Genomic DNA, 26,165 nt, shown 5'->3' with positions numbered 1-26,165 from the left:
CCAGCATATCTCTGTTCAAGTAGCAGCTTTTAGCAGATTTTATGCACTGAACGTTTCTGAATAATAGGAATTGCCATACCAGATCAGATAATCTGGGTCAGTCTCTTGTCCTTAACAGTGGCCAGTACAGGAAAGGTGCAAGAAGCTACATAATGGAGAGTTTTGCAATAACCTATCCAGAAGGGAAGATTTTTCCCACCCCATGATAGTTAATTGTTGTATTATGCCCTAGGTTTGTATCTTTTATAGAAGTAGCCTATTTAATTTAACTATGAATGTTCTCATATCTATATAATATCTGATCATATATATATCAGGTGCATGGAATTTGTATTTAGAGAAAATATTAAATGCATTCAACCTCAGTCAAAATGTTTTCCAGCCCTAAGGAAGTTTTTCAATGCTCCAGTTGTTCAGTGGTAAAATTAGAATAGTAGAATCACAGACATGTAGGGCTGGAAGGGACCTCAAGAGGTCATCTAATCCACCCCCTGCCCCTATGCTGAGGCAGGACCAAATATACCAGACCATCCTGGATAGGTGTTTGTCCTCAAATGATAGGGATTCCACAACCTCTCTTGGAAGCCTATTCCAGTGCTTAACTACCTTTCTAGTTAGAAAGTTTTTCTTAATATCTAACCTACATCTCCTTTAGTGGTGATTATTACTTGTCCTACCTTCTGTGGACGTGGAAAAAGATTGATCACCATCCTCTATATAACAGCTCTTAACATATTTGAATACTATTATGTCCTCTCTGTCGTCTTTTCTCAAGATTAAACATACCCAGGTTTTTTTTAACCTTTCCTCATAGGTCAGGTTTTCTAAACCATTTTTACTACTCTGGATTCTTTCCAGTTTTTCTACATATTTCTTCAAGTGTGGTGCCTAGGACTAGACATTTCACTCCAGCTAAGGCCTTACCAGTGCTCAGTAGAGTGGGACAATTATCTCTCATCAATTACATATGACATTCCTGTTAATGGACCCTGGATTGATGTTCGCCTCTTTGCAATGGCATCATGTTGTTGACTCATTTTGTAATCCACTATAACCCCCAGATCCTTTTCAGCAGTACTACTGCCTAGCCAATTATTTCCCCATTTTGCATTTGTGCATATGATTTTTTTCCTCAAGTGTAGTACTTTGCACTTGTCTTCACTGAATTTCATCTTGTTGATTTCAGACCAGCTCTCCAATTTTTCAAAGTCATTTTGAATTCTAATCCTGTCCTCCAAAGTGCTTTGCTTGCGTCTCCTCCAAGCTTGGTATAATCTGCAAACATTATAAATATACTCTACAATATTTTCATTAATGACTTGGATAGAACGGTGCCAGACCCAGGACCGACCACTGCTGGACCCCATAGATATGACCTCCCAGTCTGACAGTGAACCAACCATTGATAACTACTTTTTGAGTATAGTCTTTCAACTAGTTTTACCCCCACCTTTTAGTAATTTCATGTAGACCACATTTCGCTAGTTTACTTATGAGAATGTCATATGGAACTATATTAAATGTCTAAAATCAAGATATATCATGTCTACAGCTTCTCCTCATCCAATAGGTGAGTACAAGTGTGTATGTGGTTCCCACGCTTTTGTCTGTTGGTTGGACAAAAGAAAGGAAACAACTGAAAGCAGAGGAAAAAATTGAAAATGTGGAGGTCTGTGTTTTTTTGTTTTTTAATTTGAGCAAGCCACCATCTTTGTCCCTTAAATAGGAGCAATGAAGCACATTTTTATCCCGGACACAAGCAAAGCTAGTTTCTATGATAGAATTAGAACCTATACATAACAATATAAAGGGTTATGGGACTGGTCTAAAACCCACTGAAATGAGTGGAAAGGCCTCCAGTGATCAAGCCCTATAAACTTACCTTAGCAAACTACACCAAGCAAGAATTCCTTGGTTAACTTCCATTCTGAAAATGGGGCATTCTTGAAGAGTCTCAAAGTTAGGGTGTGGTTTTCTAATGGTGTCTACCTAGATTTCCTAATAATTGAATGGATTTCAACCTAAATTTTCAGAAATATATGGATGTAAATAAATATCCAATACGTGTACATATTCTGTGTTTGTGCACACAAACCAGCAATCATAGATTTAGTGGATGATTTGAGCATGCAGTTCATGCACAGTGTGCATATAATTTCTTAAAATACAGACCTTAAAATGAATCCCTCTGTCTTGGGATGCTCCAGGTAAATCAAAACAGGTTTTTATGTTAGCTGAGTGTTAATCCATAGTTCTAGAATCCTACATATCCCACATCCAACCATGTTTATCAGTTTCTTTGGGTTTTCAAAAGGTGAAAATGACTGGATATCATGTGCTATCTGGTGTCCTTCCAAATGCTATTTGCTGGTCTGCTTAAAACAGATAATTTTAATACCCACCTTATAATGCCCATTCCCTATAGAGGGTGAGCACAGCTGTGCTAAAAGTTTCTAGATACCACAGCAATGGATGATACATAAACAATTAAAATTGTTTGTTAGATACATGCTGAGAAGTTTTTTCAAATGTAAGATGTGCAGAACACGAATGCTGTTTCCCAGTCAAGCAATAAATAGCAGTATCTTCCTGGATCACCTGTATGTAGATTCTTTACTATGACTACCAGCTTGTCCTTGTTTTTCAATTTGCCTCTAGTCCTTACCACATGACTAACCCATCTTAGAACTAGTAAAGCTGATATTGACATTTTGGAAGCATATAAGTTTTGATTCTTCTTTAATATTTTCATATAGATCTGCCAGGTCAACATCTGGTATAACATCCATTTGGCATGTTTTATCAAAAATAATGAGGCAATTGTAGTCAGTGAAAACTCCCTAAGCACTGTGTGTCTTGATTTAACTACTAATGCAAATTCTGCATCTTCTGCCTTTGGACGGTAGTATGAAGAAATGATTTGATGTGGTTTGATATAACAGAAATCTCATCCAAATAATCTCTCATTACATGTTGGCTCAAGGTGGCAAAAATTTAATGTGACTAGATGTTCTTGCCAGGTTTCCACTATTTAAGGTTATTACTTATTATTTATACTCTGGTAGTTGTTTAGAGGCAGCAGTCAGAGATTAGGGTATCTCTTTATACACGCAAAACAAAAATGTGGTCCCTGTGCTAAAGAAGGAAGAACTTGAAATATTATTGCTGATCTTGATGACCTTATGACAATTCTTTTAGAAAGAATTAATTATGTTTATCTCATACGTTCATTAGAGAACTAATCTTATCTTTGTCCTGGTCAAATATAACTATTCACAAATCTTATTTTCTTCTTTCACATACCACTCTCATTTTTCTCAGTGAACTCAAGCTTTGGGAGACTCAAGCAACTGTCCAGTTTTGCCTGTGAATCTAATTGTATTGATCCATGGTTGCAGTTACACAAAACTCATGCTCATTAGAATTCACTGGGCAAAATTCAGAAGGGAGCCAAGTGAGGCTATGTAAGGTACAACAGTCACAAAGTATGATACACAGTTTATTCTAGAACATGAAATAACCGTCATCTGTTTTAGAAAACTTTGCTGTTGTTTGTATGCAAAGAAGTCGCACTTCTTTGATCTATCTCACCCATCTTCCAGAATAGGTCATCAGGAGTTGAAAACACACAGACATGGCCTGATTTTAAAGGTGGCGATCTCCCACAGTCTTTTTGACTTCAGTGGGAACTGCAGATGCTCAATACCTCTCCTACGTTCAAAGTAACAGGTTTCCAGCTGGAACTTTAAAATGTGACAATTTGATTCCAGCACTGAAATTTCCTTTTCTCCCCCCTGTCCCCAAACACCACTGTCTTGGGTGCAGCCTGCAGGACAGAGAATGAGAATAAGAAATTGTCTTACTAATAATAGAACAGGCAGGTGGCAACCCCAAATTACAGTTCCTACTCCTAATGGGTAATCAAGGAGAAAGGCTGCAATCATCAAAGTTATTCTAGAGTGACTTTGTACAAATCAGTCTGTGAATGATGCAAAGCTATGTTGCTTAGCAACCTTATTAAGCTTTTGATGCTGCTAATTTGCTATACACTTGTCACACAGCATCAATTTTAGAAGATAATTATTATAGCTGCTGCGATAGAAGGGACACTCTAAGCATATATATTAGCCTGGTTAGCTGATGAGATTGTCTACCAGTTTGTTTTTCCTGTTGTACCATGATGATTCTAAATGATCATTCTAGAATTTGAACATGATCTAGCAGTTAAAGTATGGGACCATTGGTCAGATGATTCAAGTTCTGTTCCCGGCAGTGCCAAGGATTTCTTGTGTGATCTTGGGCACTAAAACCTTCAGTGTCTGAGTTTCCTGTGGGTTCAGTGGAATGACTACTTATGCTTGCTTCAAAGGGAAGTTTGTAAGGCTTAATTCATTATTGTAAAGCACAGTAAGTAGTTAATGCAATATGGTCTTGGAATATATGTAATTGATTGTGTGGGCAATTCATTATTTAACCATTATGCATTATGGCAGTGGTTGCCAACTTTCTGGTTGGAAAGCACACTTTTGTAACTGCCTGAGCTACTGTTTTGCATTTCCCCATATGCCAAACAGTGTTATGGTTAAAATATTTCTGACCTTTTTTGGACCATTTTCTCTCTTCCCTCTTTTTTGTCTTGTCACTTTCCCTCCCCTAGTTTTCCTTTCCAGTTTTCTACCAAATCTCTCCTCCTCTTCTCCACTCTCCTTGTCTCTTTCTCTTCCATCCAATTCTCTTTCTCCTTTCCCTCCTCCTCCTTTCTCTCCTTCTCCTCACATTCTCTCCATCACCATTCAATATTTTTAATATACAAGTTGACCATTTAAATACTTTCCTCTGCTCTTTAGTCTGATTAATATTACAGTTCTATCAAATCTTAGTTATCACAGCAAAGGTGAGCTGTTCTCATTTATGAAGGATCTCAATTTGTTTCCGGGTCTCCACCCCCCCCCCCCCCCATGGGCCTATTGGCCTTATTAGAAGAACCTTTAAAGTGATACTTCTAGAAAAATCAAAGTAAGTCTTGTTATTCCTACCATACATTTAACATTTTAAATAGAATTTGAGAAATATGCAAACATAAAAAAATTGAAAAAGTATATTTTATAGGAAAACTAAGAATGAATTATAGTTGTTGCAGTAATACTGATGGTTAGATATAATACCATGATGTTTTCATGATAACACATACTTTAACTACAGTGTAAATATCATGAGTGTAGTTACAATAACTTTAATTTAAAAAAACATTAATTGTGTTTCAAGATCTGTAATTGCTGGAGATTGCAGTAGCAATTATCATTCTACTTTCACTCTGCAATAAACCCACTATTTTGCCATTCTGTATTTTCCCTTGCCTGTCTTCTTCTCCTTGGTTGAAACTTGTCTGTGTGCAGAGGGCCTGCACAAGACCTATGCACAACTTAAGTTCCCTTTAAGCTCTGTTTATAAAGAGCAACTTCATCATAGTCTATAAATTACAAGATTCAACGGCTGGAAGTTAAAGTTACAAAAATTAAAATTGCAGGTAAGACGTGACTTTTAAGAGGGTTATTAATAATTGGAACAATTTACCACAGGAAGTGGTAAATTCATCATCACATAGAGTCTTTAATTTTGCAGGTCTTTCTGAATATTGGGCTTGACAGTGTTCACTTGCCTAATAGCAAAGAATAATTCCCTATACTACTGCAAACATTGGGAGATTTCTCAAACTAGATGATCAGTTTTAAAATCTATAGGCCACGTTTTCTGCTCATCTAACTCTAATCACTTCAAGTGAGCTACTCCAGGAGGGAATTTAGCATTATGATTCTATTTTGAGTGCTTAAGGAGAACCTAAGTATTGCATAGGTCACACAGTGGTAAATTTCACTTTGTTTCCTTAATCCTTAAAACCACATGGATGCATGGCATGCAATATATGGCTTTAAACTCTATTCTCTATCTCAGGCCTATAAACCAGTATGGCTGCTGTGAGTGCAAAGTACCCAAACTATTTCCTGATCCTGAAAGAAGATCCATCAGTAGGGTTCTGCATAGGTGAAGAGATCCTGGTTTTGAATTGCTCGTAACTTTCTCAGACTTCCATGTACCAGGCTGATATTTCCCAGGCCTGGTCTCTGTCTAAAATTGATATTTTGAAAGCCATTTTTTAGTATGAGAGAGGTGAAAAAAACCCACACTTTATCCTATTATATAAATAAATACAAATCTTGCCAACCTTTTTCTGAACGATAGAGCTGAAATGGCTGGGGATTGACAGTTGGGAGAGAATTAGCTCTGACTAAGTAGTGTCTTTGAATGTTCCAATGAATCCTGATTTTGGTTAGCTTATGACTAACTGACCATCACACTTTCTGCATGTGCAATAAATGCTTAGTAATGATAGCACTAAATAAGCAATGTTCAGAAGGAAGGTAAGTCTCTACTGTGCATGGCTAATTTAGCTACATAGCAAATAGACGCTTTGAATAAAGCAGGGCTATACAGATACAATGCGTATTGTTTAAAGTGATCTCCATCTCTTTCAGTCTGCCAGGTAGATTACTCAGTGAGCAGAGAATCTTTGCCTCACTGAATGTGCACATTGGGTCTTATTCAATTCCTGTTGAAAACAATGGGCAGCTGTCTGCGGACTTCAATGGAAGCTGGATTGAGCCTCTTGCATGGCACTGAGCATTTCTGTGCCAAATAGCCTGGAGCCAAATCAATCCAGATTATGGTATTTATTTTAGAGTATTGATTTCTTGAATTATAAATTATTTGGGGGCAGGGACTTTATCTTAATGTGTGGTTTTTATAGTACCTGGCATCATTGGGCCTTAATCCTGATGGGGACCACCAGGTGTCATAGTTATAAAATATTCAGCAATACTGCTCTGAGATGACATTAAAGATCTTATGGAACTTGGCCAAAGTTTTTATCTCTCTTCATGGTTGTGCAGTGTGTTTTCTGGCTGGATGCCACCTCCCCCTACATGCATTCCACATATAGCTGCATATTAATGTTACTCTATGTATATAGGGCCTCCAGGATGAGAAGCACTGTGTAAATCTTGTTGTAATAAAGAATCATTGGTTATTGATTAGAGTTGTCTGATTTGGGGTCGGAAGGGTATGTGTTTCACTTTGGAATGTGAATTGTCAATGTCCCTTCTATTCTTGCTCTGAGCCTATGCTGCAACTAGCAAGTGGTAAGTGACCTGTATTTACACTTCAGAGTAGCAACTTTCTGAACATAAGCTATGGAAGAATAAACATTAGGAGGAAAAAACTGTATGAAGCAGCAATCCCTATCATATACTATAAAACCAACCTCTTCTTGTGCACTATACTATCCCTTTGCTGAACAACACAATTGCAGGAATACAGTGCTCCACTACATTTCTTACATTAAGTGTCATTAAAATGAATAGTTCTTCAGTGCTATTTATTGCAATAGCAGGTCAGCTGCAGGAAGCAACGTATGCAGGGACTGATACTGTATATTATGGAACACATTAAAGTACATGGTGCCACTATTCCACTCAGATAGGAAATAAGAATTGTGATGAAAACATTAAGGGAAATGGTTGCACTTCCTGAGCTTTTGTGACACAATGGCCCATTGGTGGTTCACTAATCTGTGTCAACAATTCCGATCAGGCCTGACATACTCATTACACCTAACACACTGTTGTCATGATATATTATATGCCACCTTTTGGGTATATATCATTAGAAAACTAGTAACTCACTAACCATTACTATTCTTGCGTGATGTGTATAACAGGACATGTACAAAGAGTTACAGGTATGTGCTAGAATTACATTCTTAAAATGTGTCTGGCCAGCAGTTATAAGTCCAGTCTGCCCTAGACAATGGAATGTGTATTTGTTTGTCTGACCAGCCTGATTGTCAGGCACAGACAATGAAAGTACATTTACATAAAAGGTAAACAAAACCACCAACTTAGTGAGTGGGAGAGACAGCCTTTGAATTATAAAGATGGAGAGTCTAAACCTCAAATGGTAAGTAATTGATGCAACTGATTGTATACAATATTAGTGTATTATAAAAGTGTATCAGGTAAGGTCTTTTATGAAAGCTAATGACGCACTGGTGATTAATATAATTGAAAATATAAATATTAACACTATATGTGAAATTTTGAATATTCAATGATATTATGCTTTAAAGTTTGTGACCAAACACAGGGAGAAACAGGTTTTCCCCCGCAAACGTGTGGGAAAGTTGCTATTTTACTTTCTCCAACAAAATTAGTCCAAGTGTGACCAAAACAATGGAAGCCACATTTATAAATCAGCAGGGGGATGGGAAGTCCATAGGAATGGAGGAACAACATGAGGTCATCCTGAGTCTAGGACAAAAAAGAGTGAGTTTGGGAAGATATAAGGAGAGAGAAGAAACTAGCTTAGAATCCATCCCTGAATGACAGAGCTCTTGCAAGCTGAGAAAGCTGGGCCATTTACCCAAGGGTTTGAAGTCTCTGGGAACTGAATATAATTGGAAAATCTTGCTTAGGCAAAGATCTTTCACCTAGGAAGACAAGGGAAATCAGCACTGTGTACTTCTGTAGAACATCTTGACTGATAGAAAGTCAGCCACGGCTGTTAAAAAAAAAAAAAAAAAGATTGGTAAGAAATCTACTTGAACCAAGGCTGTAGCTTGTTGAGTTAAGTCTTAGCAACTGGAAAGTGTATTTCACTTCTATTTGCTTGTAACCCATTTTGTCTTGACTTTAGCCTTGTACTTGCACTCACTTAAAACCTCTCTCTTTTGTTAAAACCTTTTGTTTTACTTTTAATCTAAACCAACGCAGTGCTGTGCTTAAATTGAAGTCATTGTTAACTCCAGTTAAAGCAACAAGCTTCTGGGGGCTTTTGTCTCTTTAAGAAAACAGACTATATTACTCCTCTGAACGTTCCAGGAGAGGGCTGGACATTTCAGGGCAGACAATTTTGGGTAAATTTGGGATGGAGGGTATGTTGGGGTCATCCTGCACATAATAACCAAGGCTGATGGTAACCAGCGTGGGTCTGTTGTGTCGTAGGCAGGCTGCTGGGGTCGGAGTTCTGAACCAGGGCTGTACAGCACACAGAAATTCAGGGAACTGCAGCATGCTTGGCTGCTGGTATCCGGGCTATGAGCCACAGCAGCAGATCATTTAAGGCACCTGAGGTTACAAGACAAGAGGTGACACAACTTCTCACTGGTCTAGGTTGAACCCTAAAACTTGACAGCTGTGTCAAATAAAATTAGTTTTGGACTAGTAAAAGTGATTGGTCTATTTTAGAGACTGCAAGATGCCAAGGGCCCTCAACATTTATTGACTCTTTCAAGATCAGGCCCTAACTGTGCTCCAGACGTATGCTTCGAACATTGTCATATTGTTTGTGAAGATTTCCAGGAAAGGTCCATTTGTCCTTGAAGTGTTTATACTCCAGGGTGGTTGATGGCTCCACTATCTTCTGTCTTTGGATTTTAACAGGTGCTGGCTGGTAAAGGTAAACTCTAAGTTCTGCACTAGGGTTCACCTTGAATGGCTAATGTGTTAAAACACAATATCCCCTGTCTAAACTAGGTTGTTAAAACATGTTAGCTAACACTCTTTAAAAATATACCTTTGATCCTAGTGTGGACAGCCTCTGAAGGAGGGGCAGAGGATAGCATTAGTAATCACAACAAACATGTTTCTTTAACATGTATTGCTGCATCTATCACTTTCACATCAGCTAAATCTTTAGTTAACCAATTTCAAATTTGAAAATATGTAATAAAATATGTAATTATTGAATGTAATATTTAAAACATTTACTGTTACAATACCTTTTTGTATTTTTATTTTCTATTTGTGTTACCATAGGACCTACAAGCCCCACTCATGACCAAGGACAATAGTGTGCCACACACGGTACAAACACAGAACAAAAAAGATGGTCCCAAGGAGCTTACAATCTTATTAACGTACAATCTGATTAACTGTGCATGCAGTTCTGGTTACCACTTCTCAAAAAAGATATATTAGAATTGGAAAAAAATACAGAGAAAGGCAACAAAAACGATTAGGGGAATGAAACATCTTCCATGTGAGAAGAGATTAAAACATCTGGAAATATTCATCTTGGAAAAGAGGAAGTGAATGAGGAAGTGTTATTTACCCCTTCACGCAACACAAGAACTACAGGTCACCTAATGAAATTAATAAGTGGTAAGTTTAAAACTAACATAAGGAAGTACTTCTGCATACAACACGCAGTCAACCTATGGCATTCATTGCAAGGGGATGTTGTGAAGGCCAAAAGTATAACTGGGGTCAAAAAAGAATTTGATAAGTTCATGGAGGATAAGTCCATCAATGGCTATTTAGCCAAGATAGTCAGTGATGCAGCCCCATGCTCTATGCCTAATCTCTGACTGCCAGAAGTTGGGACTGGAGGACATGGGATGGGGAGTTCAAAGATTGTCCTGTGCTATTCATTTCCTCTGAAACATCTGGCATTGACCAATGTTGGAAGGCAGGCTACTGGGCTAAAGGGACCATCGATCTTGCCCATTATGGCCATTCTTAGGTTTTTAAAACTCTGCTGAAATTAATGGAGTTACTCTGGAGTTATATTGGCATGATAACCTAACTGACCGATTTGTTTTATATGTACATGGATATAGATAATGAGCGCTTTAGCATCCCCTCAAAATTTAGGGATTTAATTAATAAACAAGCACTGAGTTTGGAACAGAAGTTTATTTCACTTTATTAAAAGTGGACAACTTGAGTTATAGTGCAAAACTACTCATTAAAGTGCTTTTCAACAGCTATTATGTTATTATTTTTAATGCTAGTCCCCACCCCAAGTTATCTGTTCCCCTGACGTACTTAGTAAACAAAACAAACAAACAAAACTGCATAGAGAGTTGAAAAAAGACATATCTGAATTTGGTTAAAAAGTCATAGAGTTCAAATAAACACTGAAACCTGTGCCAAACCTGATGTCAGGCACAAGTCTCATAAGGTGTGAGGGTTTGTTTGCTGAATATAGCCACTGTATCCTCTGCATAGAATATCCACCAAAAGGAAACAAAATGCTTTTCTCATTTGTGTTTTTTGTTGTTGCTGTAAGTTTTATATTTTTATTTTTAAAGTTATGAGATTCTGTTCTCAAGGATGATGTGTTCTGCAATACATTTTGATAATTGGAAACAGATAAATTTCATTGTAGTTGATAAGGCACTTGAATGAGAGAATTATCTGAAATCTATTTTTTTTTTAAATTTTTAAACATGCAGGAAATAGGAATGATTTGTGAAAAGAAATAGAACAAACTATTGCATTTAGCCAAACAGTTTTTTTCAGGTGACCAAAACATTTAATATATCTATCAGTCTGGATGTTTGCCATTATCTCAGAGGACATAAACAACTTTTTATGCCAAATGCAGCCTTAGTTACACCAGTGCAAATCCACAGAAGTTAGTAATGTTATTCTAGATTGATGCCAGTGTAACTGAGAATTTAATCCTTCAGGCAGATATCCTTAGAAACAATGGGCCTCATTCTAATTCCACATCAATTTTACACCTATGTCAATTTTGATGAAATTACTCCCGATTTTACACCAGTGTAAGTAAGAGGAGAATCTACACCCACTATGTGTTGTGATGTTGTGATGCACACCTTAAATTTTTTCAGAGCTGTCTTCACATATTGCTTCTGCTGTTTCTCAAGGTTTTCACCCTGATAGCTTGTCTTGTTCTTAAATAGCATCTAAATTTAGCACCTTTTACTCCATGTAAAAGGGAATCATGGTTTCCAAAGCTAAACAGCAGATGGCTGAAGTTTACAAAACTGCTGGCAAATGCATTAGTTTGAATTGAGTCAAAGTTCTCTGCAAACACGCTTCTTTTCTGTCAGTGAACACAGCCTTGTTTATTTCATGCTTTGATCCATAAGGTCAGGGGGCTAAAACAGAAAAAGATAATGAAAAACTCTTAGAAAAAGCACAAATATAATTTTAGTTTCTGGTTAGTTACTCTTTTGTACATGTAAGCAACGGGAAAAAAAAAGTCTGTGTAAAATATTCCTTGCAGTGGCTTAAACTATGGAAAAGAATAGGACTGTAATGCTGTTCGGCTGAGTAGAAACTGCAATATGTCACGTCATGTACTCTTTTGTTGTAAGGAAATGTGTTGGGCAGAATGTGTCTTGCAAAAGGACTTATTATAATGGATGTGGGAGACATTATTTTTCCTTAAAAAAATTATTTTAGAAAAAGAAAATGACTACAAATGTCTTATTGAAAGGCACTTGTAAATTCACTTGACATTTTGAAAGGATAAGACAAATGTCATGGCCATAGGCAGAAAAAATGAATGCCTTTAATACAACAGAATGGTGATTAGGTAACACATAATTGTTCCTTTTGTGTTCTTTATTGATATTTGGTAAATTACAAAAAAGCCTAGATTATGACGTACTTGGTTGAACAGGGTAGTAAGACTCCCCACTCCCCTGGATCAACTGAGCGAGACCTACCTGGATTTTGGGTCCAGGTTTTCTGGGGTGCAGAGTACACCCCTTGCTCTCCAGATACTCCCCTGTAAACATGGGGGTCAGGAGGGGGCAGAGCCTTGTCTCCTCCACCTGCCACGTGCTGGTGAAGCATGAAAGAGGAAATAAGATGTGCTGTTGGAAGGGTAGTGGTGAAGCATGGATCCACAAACAGACTGAGGTGTTGTGACACTGAGTGTTACAATGCCTAACTTTCAGGCAACTGAGGAAATCACAGAAACAATCCACAAAGCCTGAGTCAGATGCTTAGGCTCCCTCTACAATGAATGGGGAGAGACAGGCACCTTGGAATGTGATCCACAAAACGCAACACACTAGGCCGGGAGAATGCCTAAGCTAGCCAATGGGAGAGGCTGACAAAGAGGGGTCTGTGCTAAGCCCTGCCCCTCTCACAGAGATAGGCACCCAATTCTGGGTTGCAAGAAGGCGCCTATCTCTGCTTGCTATCCACAAACCAGTGAAAGATGCATGCTCTGCTGCTCCTCCAACTAACTCACATGCAAGGAACAACATCCAGTTGGCATGCTTAGAGGCCATCTAAGGGAGCGCTAGTACTACGATGGCTACCAAAGTCCCGTTACCCTATCCCCAGCATGGTTGGAGGCAGCAGGGGACAGATGAAACTGGAACCCCATGCTGGGCGCAAATAGGGAGGTATCTGAATAGGGTGATCTAGCTGAGCAGTCCATTGGACCAGGGACAAAATAGGGCTGCACATCCCCCAGCAAGTTAATTGGGGAAGGGGCAGACTGATAAAGAGTTTAGAATCGAAGAGTTATGTCTACACCGCAATTAAAAACCCGCTGCTGACCTGTAGCAGCTGACTTGGGCTCAGGACGTTCAACCTAAGGGGATGTTTAATTGCAGTGTAGATGTGGGAATCCTCCCATCTCGCAGGGTCCTAGAGCCTGGGCTCCAGCCTGAACCTGAACATCTACACCGCAATTAAACAGCCCCGTAGCCTGAGCCAGCTGGCACAGGCCAGCCATGTGTGTTTAATTACAACATAGACATACCCTAAGAGAGACAACGTGGCTCAGCAAGGCTCTGCTAAATTACTACTTCCCTGAAGGGAGTTTGTACCACTCTAAGACTCTCCTTGGAGGTGTCAGGCAGCTCCAGCACTGCAGCGGCTAGGATCCAGAGACAGTTCTGACCAGATGAGCTCCCAGAAGGATTCCAGACCAAGGAAACCAATGAGTTGGTTGAAGTCAGGAGAGGACCCAGCCCCACCCAGGGGAAAAGTTTGAATGTGCGGAGTTGGAGAATTAGCTTATTTATAAATGTTGGTTAATTATTAAATAGCCTTAACCTCTTCCATCCTCAAATCCTATTTTCCTGTTCCCGAAAAGTTTCTCACTTTGTTATACTATTATTATTGGTGTGTCATTCCTTTGCTGAAGTTTTTGTTTATTTTATTGGCCCCAGGGCACTGGGCTTTACACTACTTTCCAGTAATAGTATTATCAGCGATGTCTCAAAGGAAAGCACCCCCTATATCGGCCCAATGAGTGGTCACCATGATAGACTTGAGGACCTACAAGCCGCTGCAAACATTGACTATTCTAAGCACCTGGTAGCGAAAAGGGAGGAGACTTATGCCACATCTCAGGGGAGGAGCTATAATTATTATATATTATTTGTATTGCATTAACCTATAGATCCCTTATGGACAAAAGCTAGGGATTGAAGCTCTACTGTACTAGGCACTGTTCACACACACAATGAAAAGATCTGCCCCAAGGAGCTTTCAATCCAAGCAAAGTAAATCTAAGTTGAATAGGTCATCTGTTAAGGCCTGAAGCTTTTAAAAGCAGAAGACTTGATCAAGATTATGGTTTCTGGAGCATGATTTTTTCTTCTTCATTATCACTCTCAGGTCTGTTTATAGCAAACCTGGGCCTCTCTGAGATCATTCAAATGTCTTTCCCCACTGCCTACCAGCTACAAGACCCAAGACGTCATGTACAACTTTCCCACCTCCACTTGCTTCACATTCTTATGTCATACTAGCTGTGTGTGTGTGTGTGTGTGTGTGTGTGTGTGTGTGTGTGTGTGTGTGTGTGTGTATTGGGGGCTGAGAACAGGTGATTTGGCAAGGTGAGAGGCCAACTTCTCAGTTCATAGTAACCACTGTAAACATGGAATAACTCCACTGAATTCAGAGTTACTCCTTATTACATGATTGCAGAATTTGGACATGTGTGCATGTGTTTATCGGGGATGTTGGGGGAATTGTAGATGAAGATTTCCTGCTAGTCAGGAACTTCACAATCAGGAAGGTCACAATGGAATGTTTTGAATCCTTCATTTGTCCTGTAACTGGGTTACAAAGGACCATGCCCCTAACTCAACACAGGGTCACTGGCTAATTACAACTTTTCTTTTAAAACATAAAATATATAAAATGCAAGTATAGTATAATACCAGCTTACAAACCTATACAATCAATCAGTAACTGCTGTCTGAACTGTAATAATTTCTGATCACATGGCTACTTTTTGTTCTCAAAACAGTGCTATCAGCATTGCCCTTTTCAGCCACTGAGGTGGATCTGCCACCTGAAGTCTGTTTGCTGCTCCATCACTGTCAATGACTAGATGGGCTTGCGTTACATCTATCCATACATGTGTAAAATCAGTAGCATCCTAAATGTCCTGAAGAAACAGAGCTAGTATCCTCCGTGGGTTGGTTTGTTCTCTTCTGTTCTTTGCTGTTTGTTCTGACTTGTCTCCTAACCCAAGTGATTGTGCATAGTAAAGGCCTGATGTGGTATGCTTGAACTGATATATCAATAAGAATCGCCAAAATGAGCCATGTGTGAATTGTGAGCCATTATCTGTTATTAACTCATCTGGAATCTCATGATGAGCAAAGTGTGATTTACAAGGCTTCAAAAGCTGCTATGATCTCTCCATTGCCCATTCCTCCTGTGCTGAATACAGGGCTCATCTAAACACAATTTTTTTAACAATTTAATTGTATTGGTTTAGAAATGGCTATAGTTAAACGAATGCAACCCCTTACTTTGGACAGTTATACTGATATATAAGTTCTATCATCAGTAGACCTTATTCCCCTAAATATACAGAAATAAGTTCTACTGATATAAGCACCTTTATACCAGTATACATGCATCCACACCAGGGGGTTATACCAATTTAATAATATCCATTTCTAAACTAATCTAGTCATGTACATTGTGTGTAGATCAGCCCATAAATGTGGTGGCTGCTCGAAGACTTGCCCTTCCCTCCAGTGCTGGGAGAAGGTAAAGGAATACAGTAAGGACCCTACCAGATGTCACAGTAATGAGGCATTGACCAGGACTCTAGTTCCATGAGATGGGTGTTGTAAACCTGGGATTGTACTGATCCAACAGGGGTTGTTATCAACTATTCATCAGGGAAGCGAAAAGGCAGCAAGATATGATGATAAAATCCAAGGGAGAAAGTGACCTCAGCAAGAAGTGGGGTAATAGTGGGAGTGGAAGTGGGGGATAGAATTAATGTTGGTTGGTTTGGAAGAAGTGGACATAGAAACTAAAGAACGGCCATACTGGGTCAGACCAATGGTCCATCTAGCCCAGTAGCCTGTCTTCCAACAGTGGTCGCTGCCATATGCTTCAGAGGGAATGAACAGAAAAGGGCAGTTTATCTAGTGACCTATCCTCACCCTTCCCCTCCAGTCCCAGCTTCCAGCAGTCAGAGGTTTAGGGACTCCCACAGCATGGGGATGTGTCCCTGACCACCTTAGCAAATAGTCATTGATGAACCTATCCTCCATGAACTTAACTAATTCTTTTTTGAACCCAGTTATATTTTTGGCCTTTACAGCATCCTGGCAATGAGTTCCACAGGTTGACTGTGCGTTGTGTGAAGAAGTACTTCCTTATGTACATTTTAAACTGCTGCCTGTTAATTTCTTCGGGTGACCCCTGGTTTGTGTGTTATGTGAAGAGGTAAATAAAACTTACTTCACACCATTTATGATTTTATACACTGCTGTCATATCCTCTGTCAGTCATCTCTTTTCCAAGCTGAACAGTGCCAGTCTTTTTAATCTCTCCTCATCTGGAAGCTGTTCCATTGCTCTAATCATTTTTGTTGCCCATCTCTGTACCTTTCCAATTCTAATATATCTTTTTTGAAATGTGGCCACCAGAACTGCACGCAGTATTCCAGATGTGGGCACATCATGGATTTATGTGGTGGCATTATGATATTTTCTGTCTTATTATCTATCCCTTTTTTAATGGTTACTAACATTTTGTTAATTTTTTTTACTCTCACTGCACATAAAGCAGATGTTTTCAGAGAACTATCCATGATGACTCCACAATCTCTTTCTTGAGTGGTAACAGCTAATTTGGATCCCTTCATTTTGTATGTATAGTTGGGATTATATTTCCCAATGTGTATTACTTTGCACTTATCAACATTAAATTTCATCTGCTGTTTTCTTGTCCAGTCACCCAGTTTTGTGAGAGCCCTTTGTAACTCTTCACAGTCTGCTTTGGACTTAACGATCCTGTATAATTTTGTATCATCTGAAAACTTTGACATGTCACAGTTTACCCCTTTTCCAGATCATTTATGAATATGTTGAACAGCACTGGTCCTTGAGGGACCCTGGTATTTATCTTTGTCCACTGTGAAAAAAGATTGTTTATTCTTACCCTTTGTTTCCTGTCTTTTAACCATGAAAAGACCTTTCTTCTTATCCTATGACAGCTTACTTTGCTTAAGAACCTTTGGTGAGGGACTTTGTCAAAGGTTTTCTAAAAGTCCAAGTACACTATATCAACTGGATCTCCCTTGTCCACATGGTTGTTGACACCCTTCACAGAATTCTAATATATTGTGGAGGCATAATTTCCCTTTACAAGAAGCCGTGTTGTCTCTTCCCCAACATATAGCGTTCATCTATGTGTCTGATAATTCTGTTCTTTATGATAGTTTCTACCAATTTGCCTGCTACTGAAATTAGGTTTACCAGCCTGGAATTGCTAAAATCACCTCTGGAGCCTTTTTTTAAAAAATGGGTGTCACATTAGCTATCTTTCAGTCATCTGGTACAGAGGCTAATCTAAAGGATAGGTAACATACCACAATTAGTAGTTCTAAAGTTTCATATTTGAGTTCCTTCAGAATTCTTGGGTGAGTACCATCTGGTCCTGGTGACCTATTACTGTTTAATTTATCAATCTGTTCCAAAAAATCCTTTACTGATATCCCAATCTGGAACATTTCCTCTGTTTTGTCACTTAAAAATAATGGCTCAGGTGTGGGAATCTCCATCCCGTGCTCTGCACTGAAGACTGATGGAAAAAATTAATTTAGTTTCTCTGCAACAGCCTTATTTTCCTTGAGCGCTCCTTTGCCAACTTGATCATCCAGTGACCCCCACAGAGTGTTTGGCAGCCTTCTTTTTTCTACTGTACTTGTTTTTGGTTTTGTGCCTTTTGCTAGTTGATCTTCAAATTCTGTTTTGGCCTGCCTAATTATAGTTCTACACTTGACTTACCAGAGTTTGTTCCTTTCTGTTTTGCTCAGTATGGTTTGAATTCCAATTTTTAAAGGATGTCTTTTTGTCTCTAACCACCTCTTTTACTTTGTTGTTCAGCCATGGTGGCATTTTTTGGTCCTCTTAGTGTGTGTGTGTGTGTGTGTGTAAGTATACATATCATTTTAACCTCTATTATGTTGTTTTTAAAAAGTTTCCATGCAGTTTGCAGGCATTTCATATTTGTGACTTTTCCTTTTAATTTCTGTTTAACAAGCCTCCTCATTTTTGTGTAGTTCCCCCTTTTGAAAATAAATGCTTCTGTGGTATCTCCCCTCCCCCCCCCCAAGGATTTTAAATTTAATTACAGTATGTTTGCTATTACTGAGCTGTTCAGCTATATTCACTTCTTGGACCAGATCCTGTATGTCAGTTAGGACTAAATCAAGAACTGCTCCCCGCCCCTTGTTGTTTCAGGACTAGCTCCTCCAAAAAGCAGTCATTAATGGTGTCCAGAATTTTTCTCTCTGCATCCTGTTCTGAGGTGACATGTTCCTAGTCAATATGGCGATAGTGGAAATCCCCCATTATTATTGGGTTTTCTGTTTTTATAGCCTCTCTAATCTCCCTGAGCATTTTACAATCACTGTTATCCTCCTGGTCAGGTGGTCAGTAGTATATTCCTACAGCTATATTCATTATTCAAGCATGGAGTTTCTATCCATAGAGATTATATGGTCTTTTCCTATGTTTTCCTGGTCATAGCAGCCCATATCAGATATGACAGCTTCACCAGCTTTTATCAATTCGATGAGTAGCTTCTCATTGTCAAGACACATCAAGAAGCCTATAAGTCAATTTCATTAGTGCTTCATCTCCTCTCTTCCCTAAGGATCATCGTAAGCTTTGAAAAGTCTCACTCCAACTTCATCAGAGCAACCCTAAATTCAGTCACAGCAAGAGTTTTTCTAATGATGGAAAGATTCCAAGCAATGGACAATAATAGATCAGTTCATGTACAACCCTAGAAAACCACTCAGAACTTGTTTTCTTTCCTGCGATATATGACCTCATGCACTTATGTTACACAATTTGCCAGACTCCACCTTCATTGCTAGCAGGCATGGCTTCCAACAGTGTACTCACCAACAAACAGTTCTTGAATATCATAGTAACAGTTCCCACCAAGGTAACATCATCTCTACTGTGGGGTGGAAAGATCCCCATCAAGTATGTGTGGGCATTCCCTTCCTTTTCCCCTTACCAGAAAGGACAATCATTACGGATGTCTCCCACTCTGGCTGGGGAGCCCACATGGGCAGGCACTTGCCACAGGGCACTTGGATACCCAAGAGACCTGGATGCACATCAGTATTTTGGAATTATGGTCAGTCTATTCATCTATGCGTACCCACAGTGGACTACAAATAGGAGCCACACATCTCGAAGAACCTCCAGTTATGTACTCTTCTGTGGCTTTTTCTTGTTTGGAGGACCTTCAGACATCAAGGCTACTTTTAGTTTACTTTAAAGAAAGAATATTTGGGGCAACGGAAAAGCATGATAATCTCAAATTCTGGAAAATGTGTTAGATGCACAGGTACTATGCTGATGGGCATAGAAAGTAGAAGGGTATGCTAAACATGTAAAAATGTTTAATAAGTTGATCAGCTTTTTATTATTTCTGTTTTCAATTCTCCTTCAAACTTATATTTCATTCAGGATTTAAAAAGACACATGGCCAAGTTCCTCAGATAGGGTAAATGGGTGTACCTCTGTTGATGTCAATGTACCTATGCTGATTTACACCAGTTGATGATCTGGCCAAGTTAATCATAAAAGACAAAATTAACTTTGCTGGGTATCTGTTACCAGGCCACAAAGTTAATACTGAAAAGAGTAATATCAACCAATCATTTTGTATGGCCAGGAATTGCACATGTGAAAATTCATTTTAAGGGCATGTTCTATAGATGCTTAGTTAAGTCAATAAAAAAAATCTCTTGTATTTCTTGGTACATAAAAGAGAGAAAAATCTTCTAGAAAAATCTTGATTCTTCGTTACCGCGACAGTAAGTGTGGCAATGATGAATCCAGGGCCAGCGCAACCCATTAGGTGACCTAGGCGGTCGCCTAGGGCACTACAATTTGGGGGGCGGCAATCGCGGCGGTATTTCGGTAGCGGGACCTTCCGCTGCCTCTGAGGGGGGCGGCATTTTGGGGCGGGACCTTCCGCCGCCTAGGGCAGCAGAAAAGCTGGCAGCGCTCCTGGTTGAATCCTTTCCCTATGTTCATCAAATGTATGAGTTTCTCTACACTGAGTGAATGCAATAAACTTCTTACATTCAATAGACATCTTGATCTTGTATCCTATAATGCGAGTTTCATAAGGTCTGCTTTTCATCATGGTCCATCTTTCTCTCTGTGGGTGTATTGTATCTATGTGAAAGTCTTTGTCCTCCAAGAGAAATATAACTTTTATTTTTTTCATTTAGGCTCAGATGAGCAATATCTACACTAAAACTGTTTGTGCACAGATTATATTTTGGGCATATATAAAAGAGCATTATAAATCAAAGTTTGATACCTATTAGGTGTTAGATTTAGGTGGTTTAGCCCAATGGTAGATGTGTTTACTGTAAGTCTGGAAATCTTGGAAAAATTTTAGAAAGTTTGTCTTGTCAAATATTAAACTGAGTATCTTAAATCTAGTACATGCATCCTTCTATTTTATCTCATTTTGAATGAAAGGTTTATTTATTTTTGTGGAAGTGTCCTCTTCTACCATGCTGCAGGATTTAGACAGCATCTTTGTCCAGTGTTGGCGAATATGTGTTGACAAGGAAATAAAACTGTTGCTCAAATCCCTCTCCCTGCTGATTTTAGCACCACAGTTGAACCTGCCCAGGATTGCAAAACACCTAATCCTCTGCCTGTGTTATGAGACTAAGGGTGTACCAAATATGCCTCTACCAAAGACTTGTCATCACTTCCTTCAACCAAGATTTGGGTCTTCTCTCCCACCTATGGCAGAGGCAGACCAAATACACTGGTTTGCTCACAGGCATATGGATACCAAAGATTTCTAGACTTCACTGCTGATTTCTAGACTTCACAGCTGCTCACTATAAATATGAATTTTGTTAGCAGTTACTTGTCCTGCTGTGTAACTTCAGCAAGAGCAGTTCTCATCAATCTCCCTGCAGAAAGTGATCTGTAGACGGTTTGTCTGGACAGAATTTTACAGATATAAATTATACTGAAATCTCTACATTGCATTCATTTTAATAGTAACTAAAGTAAGACAACATTATCTATTCATTTAAACCCTTGTGGATCATACTCATCATAGTAGACATAGCATCTGGCCAGCAGTTTTGAAAGATTATGACTGTCAACAGTGAATTGAAGTGTTTCAGGTATACCTGAACTAAGGATGTGTTCTTATATGAAAGGTCACCTTAGGTACTTTTAGTGTGTTGTCACTTCTAAACTGAGTCAGTGGCACACAATCAAGCTTTTGTAGTATCATTTGAGGACCAAACCTAACTGGTTTCAAAATGCTGGTTTGCACACAACCTGAAATTAAAGGGGAGAATGGCAGAGTATAGTTTTCTCTGCTCTATTAAAAGCAGACTGAGAGCTCATTTCATTCTTCCTCTTACTGGGACTGTCCCACAGAATTTCCCATCCTCTTTGGTCAAGTGAGGACTCTGAAGGAATATGAACTAGTAGTATCAGGAGGCACTAGAGCCTGGTGGAGAGCTTCTGAGGTCCTCAGCCTTCCTGCCAATAGATGGAATAGTAGCTGAACCTGACAGGAGAAGACAAGATGTCCAAGTCAGGAGAAGTTCTCTACCAATCTTCTGTTCTCTAAGGGAAGATCTGTTCCTCCATTGACTTCCTCACCCATTCTGGGACAGAGCACAGGAAGGGGACACATCTTGATACTACCTTACCTTCTTCTCTGGAAGAAAAGAGAGACCTAGCTAGATCCTAGAGGCAATAAAACAGACCTGTCAGTTCTTTCATCCTTTGTGGAGATGGAATCAAGGAGGAGTGACTGGGGGAAAATGTAAGAGATTGGAGCAAGAGACTTGAAGATGGAATTAGGATGTGGCCTGACAGAAGATAGGAACGGGGGGAGAGAGGAGAAGATGGGAAGCTAAGAATGGGAGGGTGATTGAGAGAACTATGTTCACTCAGAATATTCCATTCTCATACCCTGGTTGTGAGTCATGGGAAGGGGATGAGATGAAGAGAGAGAGAGTGAATTGAGATGATGGTGGGGAGGGGGAAATGAAGGACATTAAGATAAAAGAGGTGGAGGAAGAGAACTAGGGCACTAGAAAAAGTATGGGGGAAATAATAGTTAATCACAGAGAAAACTAAAGATTAATGAAAAGAGAGAGGCAGACATAGGAGTAAGTGGGGGGGTGGAATGAATGAAAGGAAGGAAAAGAAAAGAGAAAATCTGGGAGACAATGTAAGCTTTTTAAAAAGACACTGTAATATAGAAAGTCTTGTGTCAAAATATTACAATGAAATATGTAACCGTTAACTTAGTTTTTAGGGGACATGACCGAGAAGGAGGAAGGGGGTTAAGAGATCTAGTTGTGGATGGGAATGAGCCCAGTATTGTATGCACAGAGTAGCAGGATAACCTTCCCTGTTTTTTTTTTTTGTTGTCTTTGTTCTTCATTTCTACTAACACCGGTCATGGTTTTAATTTTTAAGTATGTATGACTGACAGGAGCCTTGATGTTAATGGTGCAAACTCCCTGGTGTTTTTTTAACAGAATATATAGTTGTCATTGGCAACTATATCAGATGTGTTTCCTTTTTCATAAAAGTGCTCTTGTGAAACATCTTCATAAATGTTGCATCAGATATTTAAAAATTCTCCAAGGGAAACACCTCCCCTCCCCCATTTGTATTTGTTTCTACATCAGTTCAGAGTCTCCTTCCTGGTTAAATTTATACAATGGGATTTATTGGAAAGGGAGTGGGGAGTTTCAGAGATGCACTATTGCACAGCTCCACACACTGCCCACACCTTTACCTAGATGGCTTTGGGCTTGTTTGGGCAAAGGAATTTACGGATACATTTCTTTTCTTCTCCGCATTCTCCTCTTCTTGCTGCATCCCATACCTCAAGATGGTCTGGTGTCATGACCAGAGACAACCACCAAAACACGTGAGTTCCCTTTCCTATTTTGATTTACTTTTACCACGGAGCACAGTTTAGTTATAAAGATGACTTACAAATCTTCTATTTAAGAAATGTAAAACTGTTTAAGTGGTAACACAGTGATGATGTGAGGATAAATAAATTAAAAACATTGTGAGGTGCTCAGATATCATGGTATGGGGTAAACTAGATCGATTTAAGAACTCAGATCAGTAACAGAATGACCTTCATTCTACACTCATTACACAGTGAAGTCCATGGCAGTTCTGAGGTGCAAGTTCTTCAGAATAGGAACTGTTTCTTACCATGTGTTTGTACAGCACCCAGCACAAAGGGCCCAAGTATGACTGGAGCCTCTGGTCACTACTTTTAAGATTAATAATAGTTATCATATGTTCCTCTTCCTTAACCAGTAAACTCGTAGGAAAAAAAAACAGAGAACAGCAACATGGCATGTTACATAAAAGAGCATGTTTAAAAGCAATGCAAAACTCACAGACCACCCAACAAACAAGGTATTTTCACTGTACAGTACCAGAAAAATTAAACCGCTCTTTGCACTGAAATGTTTCATTGGTTTCCGTCCTAATTTACTGCTGGGGCAAGTATCAGGGGGTAGCCATGTTAGTCTGTATCTACAAAAACAACAAGGAGTCCGGTGGCACCTTAAAGACTATCAGATTTATTTGGGCATATGCTTTCTTGGGTAAAACGAATCTGGGCTTGAATAGGGACTGGGAGTGGCTGGCTCATTACAGAAGCAGCTTTTCCTCTCCTGGAATTGACACCTCCTCATCTATTATTGGGAGTGGACTACATCCACCCTGATTGAATTGGCCCTGACAACACTGGTTCTCCACTTGCGAAGTAACTCCCTGCTCTCCAGGTGTCAGTATATAATGCCTGCATCTGGAACTTTCACTCTATGCATCCGAAGAAGTGAGGTTTATACCCACGAAAGCTTATGCCCAAATAAATCTGTTAGTCTTTAAGGTGCCACCAGACTCCTTGCTGGGGCAACTGATTTAACCTTTTAGGTGCTTCAGCACAAACTCAGAATTGTTTTGTATTGCCCTGTTTGAAACAAATTGTTATTTAATTGGACTGGAATAGAATGTATCCAGCTGATCAGATTGTATTGCTACTGTCTGGTTATCAGCCTGGAAATACACTCCTTGCAGCTGATTAACCACCATCATAGTATCAACCCCTACCTTCACTCTTATTTGCTTCCATTTCATAAATTTCCTGCACACAGCATTAATGGGTACAGTCTGCCCCTGTACAGCCACGAACTTAAAGCTCTAGCCATCTGACAGAAGAATCTCCATTAATTCTGATTAATTTAAAGTGGTATGATCCAGTATGGCAAATTTGGGTTCCTATATTTAAAAAACAAAGCAGCCAAACCCTTTCAAGTCTAATCAGTGCCAAAAGGGAAAAAGATGGAACACTATCAAAGGCCAAGTAAAATGGTCTGTCGTGCTTGTGAAAGGTTAGAACCAACCTAAAAAATAGGTAAAACCTCCAGCTTCACCAGCAATTGCTGCTTGAGATACAATGAATTATAAGCAATTACCTGCCTTTTCCCCTCTGCAGTCAATTATTTTTCTAAAAATAGTTAAATTATCATAATACTTTCATTCTTTGGTTAAATAATAACTTTATCTCCTGGGAACATCTATCTGTAGTTATCAGCCTCTCTAGCAGATGCATATTGCTTTTAGATGCCCCAACTGTTAGAGTTCAAATATTTGAATTTTAAATACTGGCCTTTTCAACTTTTTTTATTTGACTGCTCTAGTCGGATTTTTTTGGTTTAAATGAGATAAGAAGAGTAGCCATTTGAAACCTGACCTTTAGAAACAGTCCACATATCACATTCACACAAGCAATTAAAGGGAGTGACTAAAATCATTAAACTTAAATACCCTGCTTGATGGATTTTGCCCTGTGAAGATCTGTGAGGCATTTCTAATTTCATGCAGCAAACAATCATATACCATACCCTTCCCCTCCAGAAAGGAAAATAGGATATTGCCTGTGTGTGGCTACCCAGAAACTAGTATATGCGTGGGTGAGAGAGTATAGAGTTCTTGGTCAATTATTTTTTTATTGCATAAATGGAATGATCGCAGCTGCGGTGACTCTTGATATTGTATCATGAAATAGATTCTGGATAGAAAAAACATGGGCTACATTTATTTTTAGAGTAATTTTCTATAGGAGGTGGTTGGAGCCCCCGTGCCTCTGACATTTAAAACTACTAGACAAAGTGCTGTATGTAACTGTACTGCAAGGGGGTTGTGACTGCAGGGCGTTATAAATCAGTTCAATTTCTGTTGTTTGTGATTGTCGGTGCGATTCTAACTTTGCCTCGTTGCGACCACAAGTACAGCCTTCCAGTTAGCAGCATAAACCTAGGGTACATCTACACTACAGCGGGGAGTCGATTTAAGATACGCAAATTCAGCTACGTGAATAGCGTAGCTGAATTCGACGTATTGCAGCCGACTTACTCCGTTGTGAGGACGGCGGCAAAATCGACTTCTGCCGCTTTTTGTCGGCGGCGCTTACTACCACCTCCGCTGGTGGAGTTAGAGCGCCGATTCGGGGATCGATTGTCGCGTCCCGACGGGACGCGATAAATCGATCCCCGAGAGGTCGATTTCTACCCGCCGATTCAGGCGGGTAGTATAGACCAGACCCTAGTCTACTGAGCGCTTGAAAGCGCTAGTGTAGACCGGCTCGGAACTAATCCCCTCATGGAAGTGGATTACCAGGAGCACTGGGAGAGCTCTCTCCCAGCACTCGCGCCCGACTACACGAGCGCTTTGAAGTTTCCAGTGTAGACATTAGTTCCTCCGAGTCCTCACAGCCAGTTTTTCCACTGTTGGA

At 39.4% G+C, this 26,165-nt stretch overlaps 1 long non-coding RNA gene across 1 annotated transcript in view; it reads right to left on the bottom strand.

The window, feature by feature from the left end:
* Nucleotides 1–26,165, bottom strand: part of LOC128829878 (uncharacterized) — a 67,838-nt gene that overhangs the window by 30,644 nt on the left and 11,029 nt on the right. The window lies entirely within an intron of this gene.

The sequence above is a fragment of the Malaclemys terrapin genome, chromosome 1 (genome assembly GCF_027887155.1).
Source record: "Malaclemys terrapin pileata isolate rMalTer1 chromosome 1, rMalTer1.hap1, whole genome shotgun sequence".
NCBI classification, from domain to species: domain Eukaryota; kingdom Metazoa; phylum Chordata; order Testudines; family Emydidae; genus Malaclemys; species Malaclemys terrapin.
The sequence above is the reverse complement of the archived record's forward strand: the minus strand, read 5'-3'. Positions and strand labels throughout refer to the sequence as shown.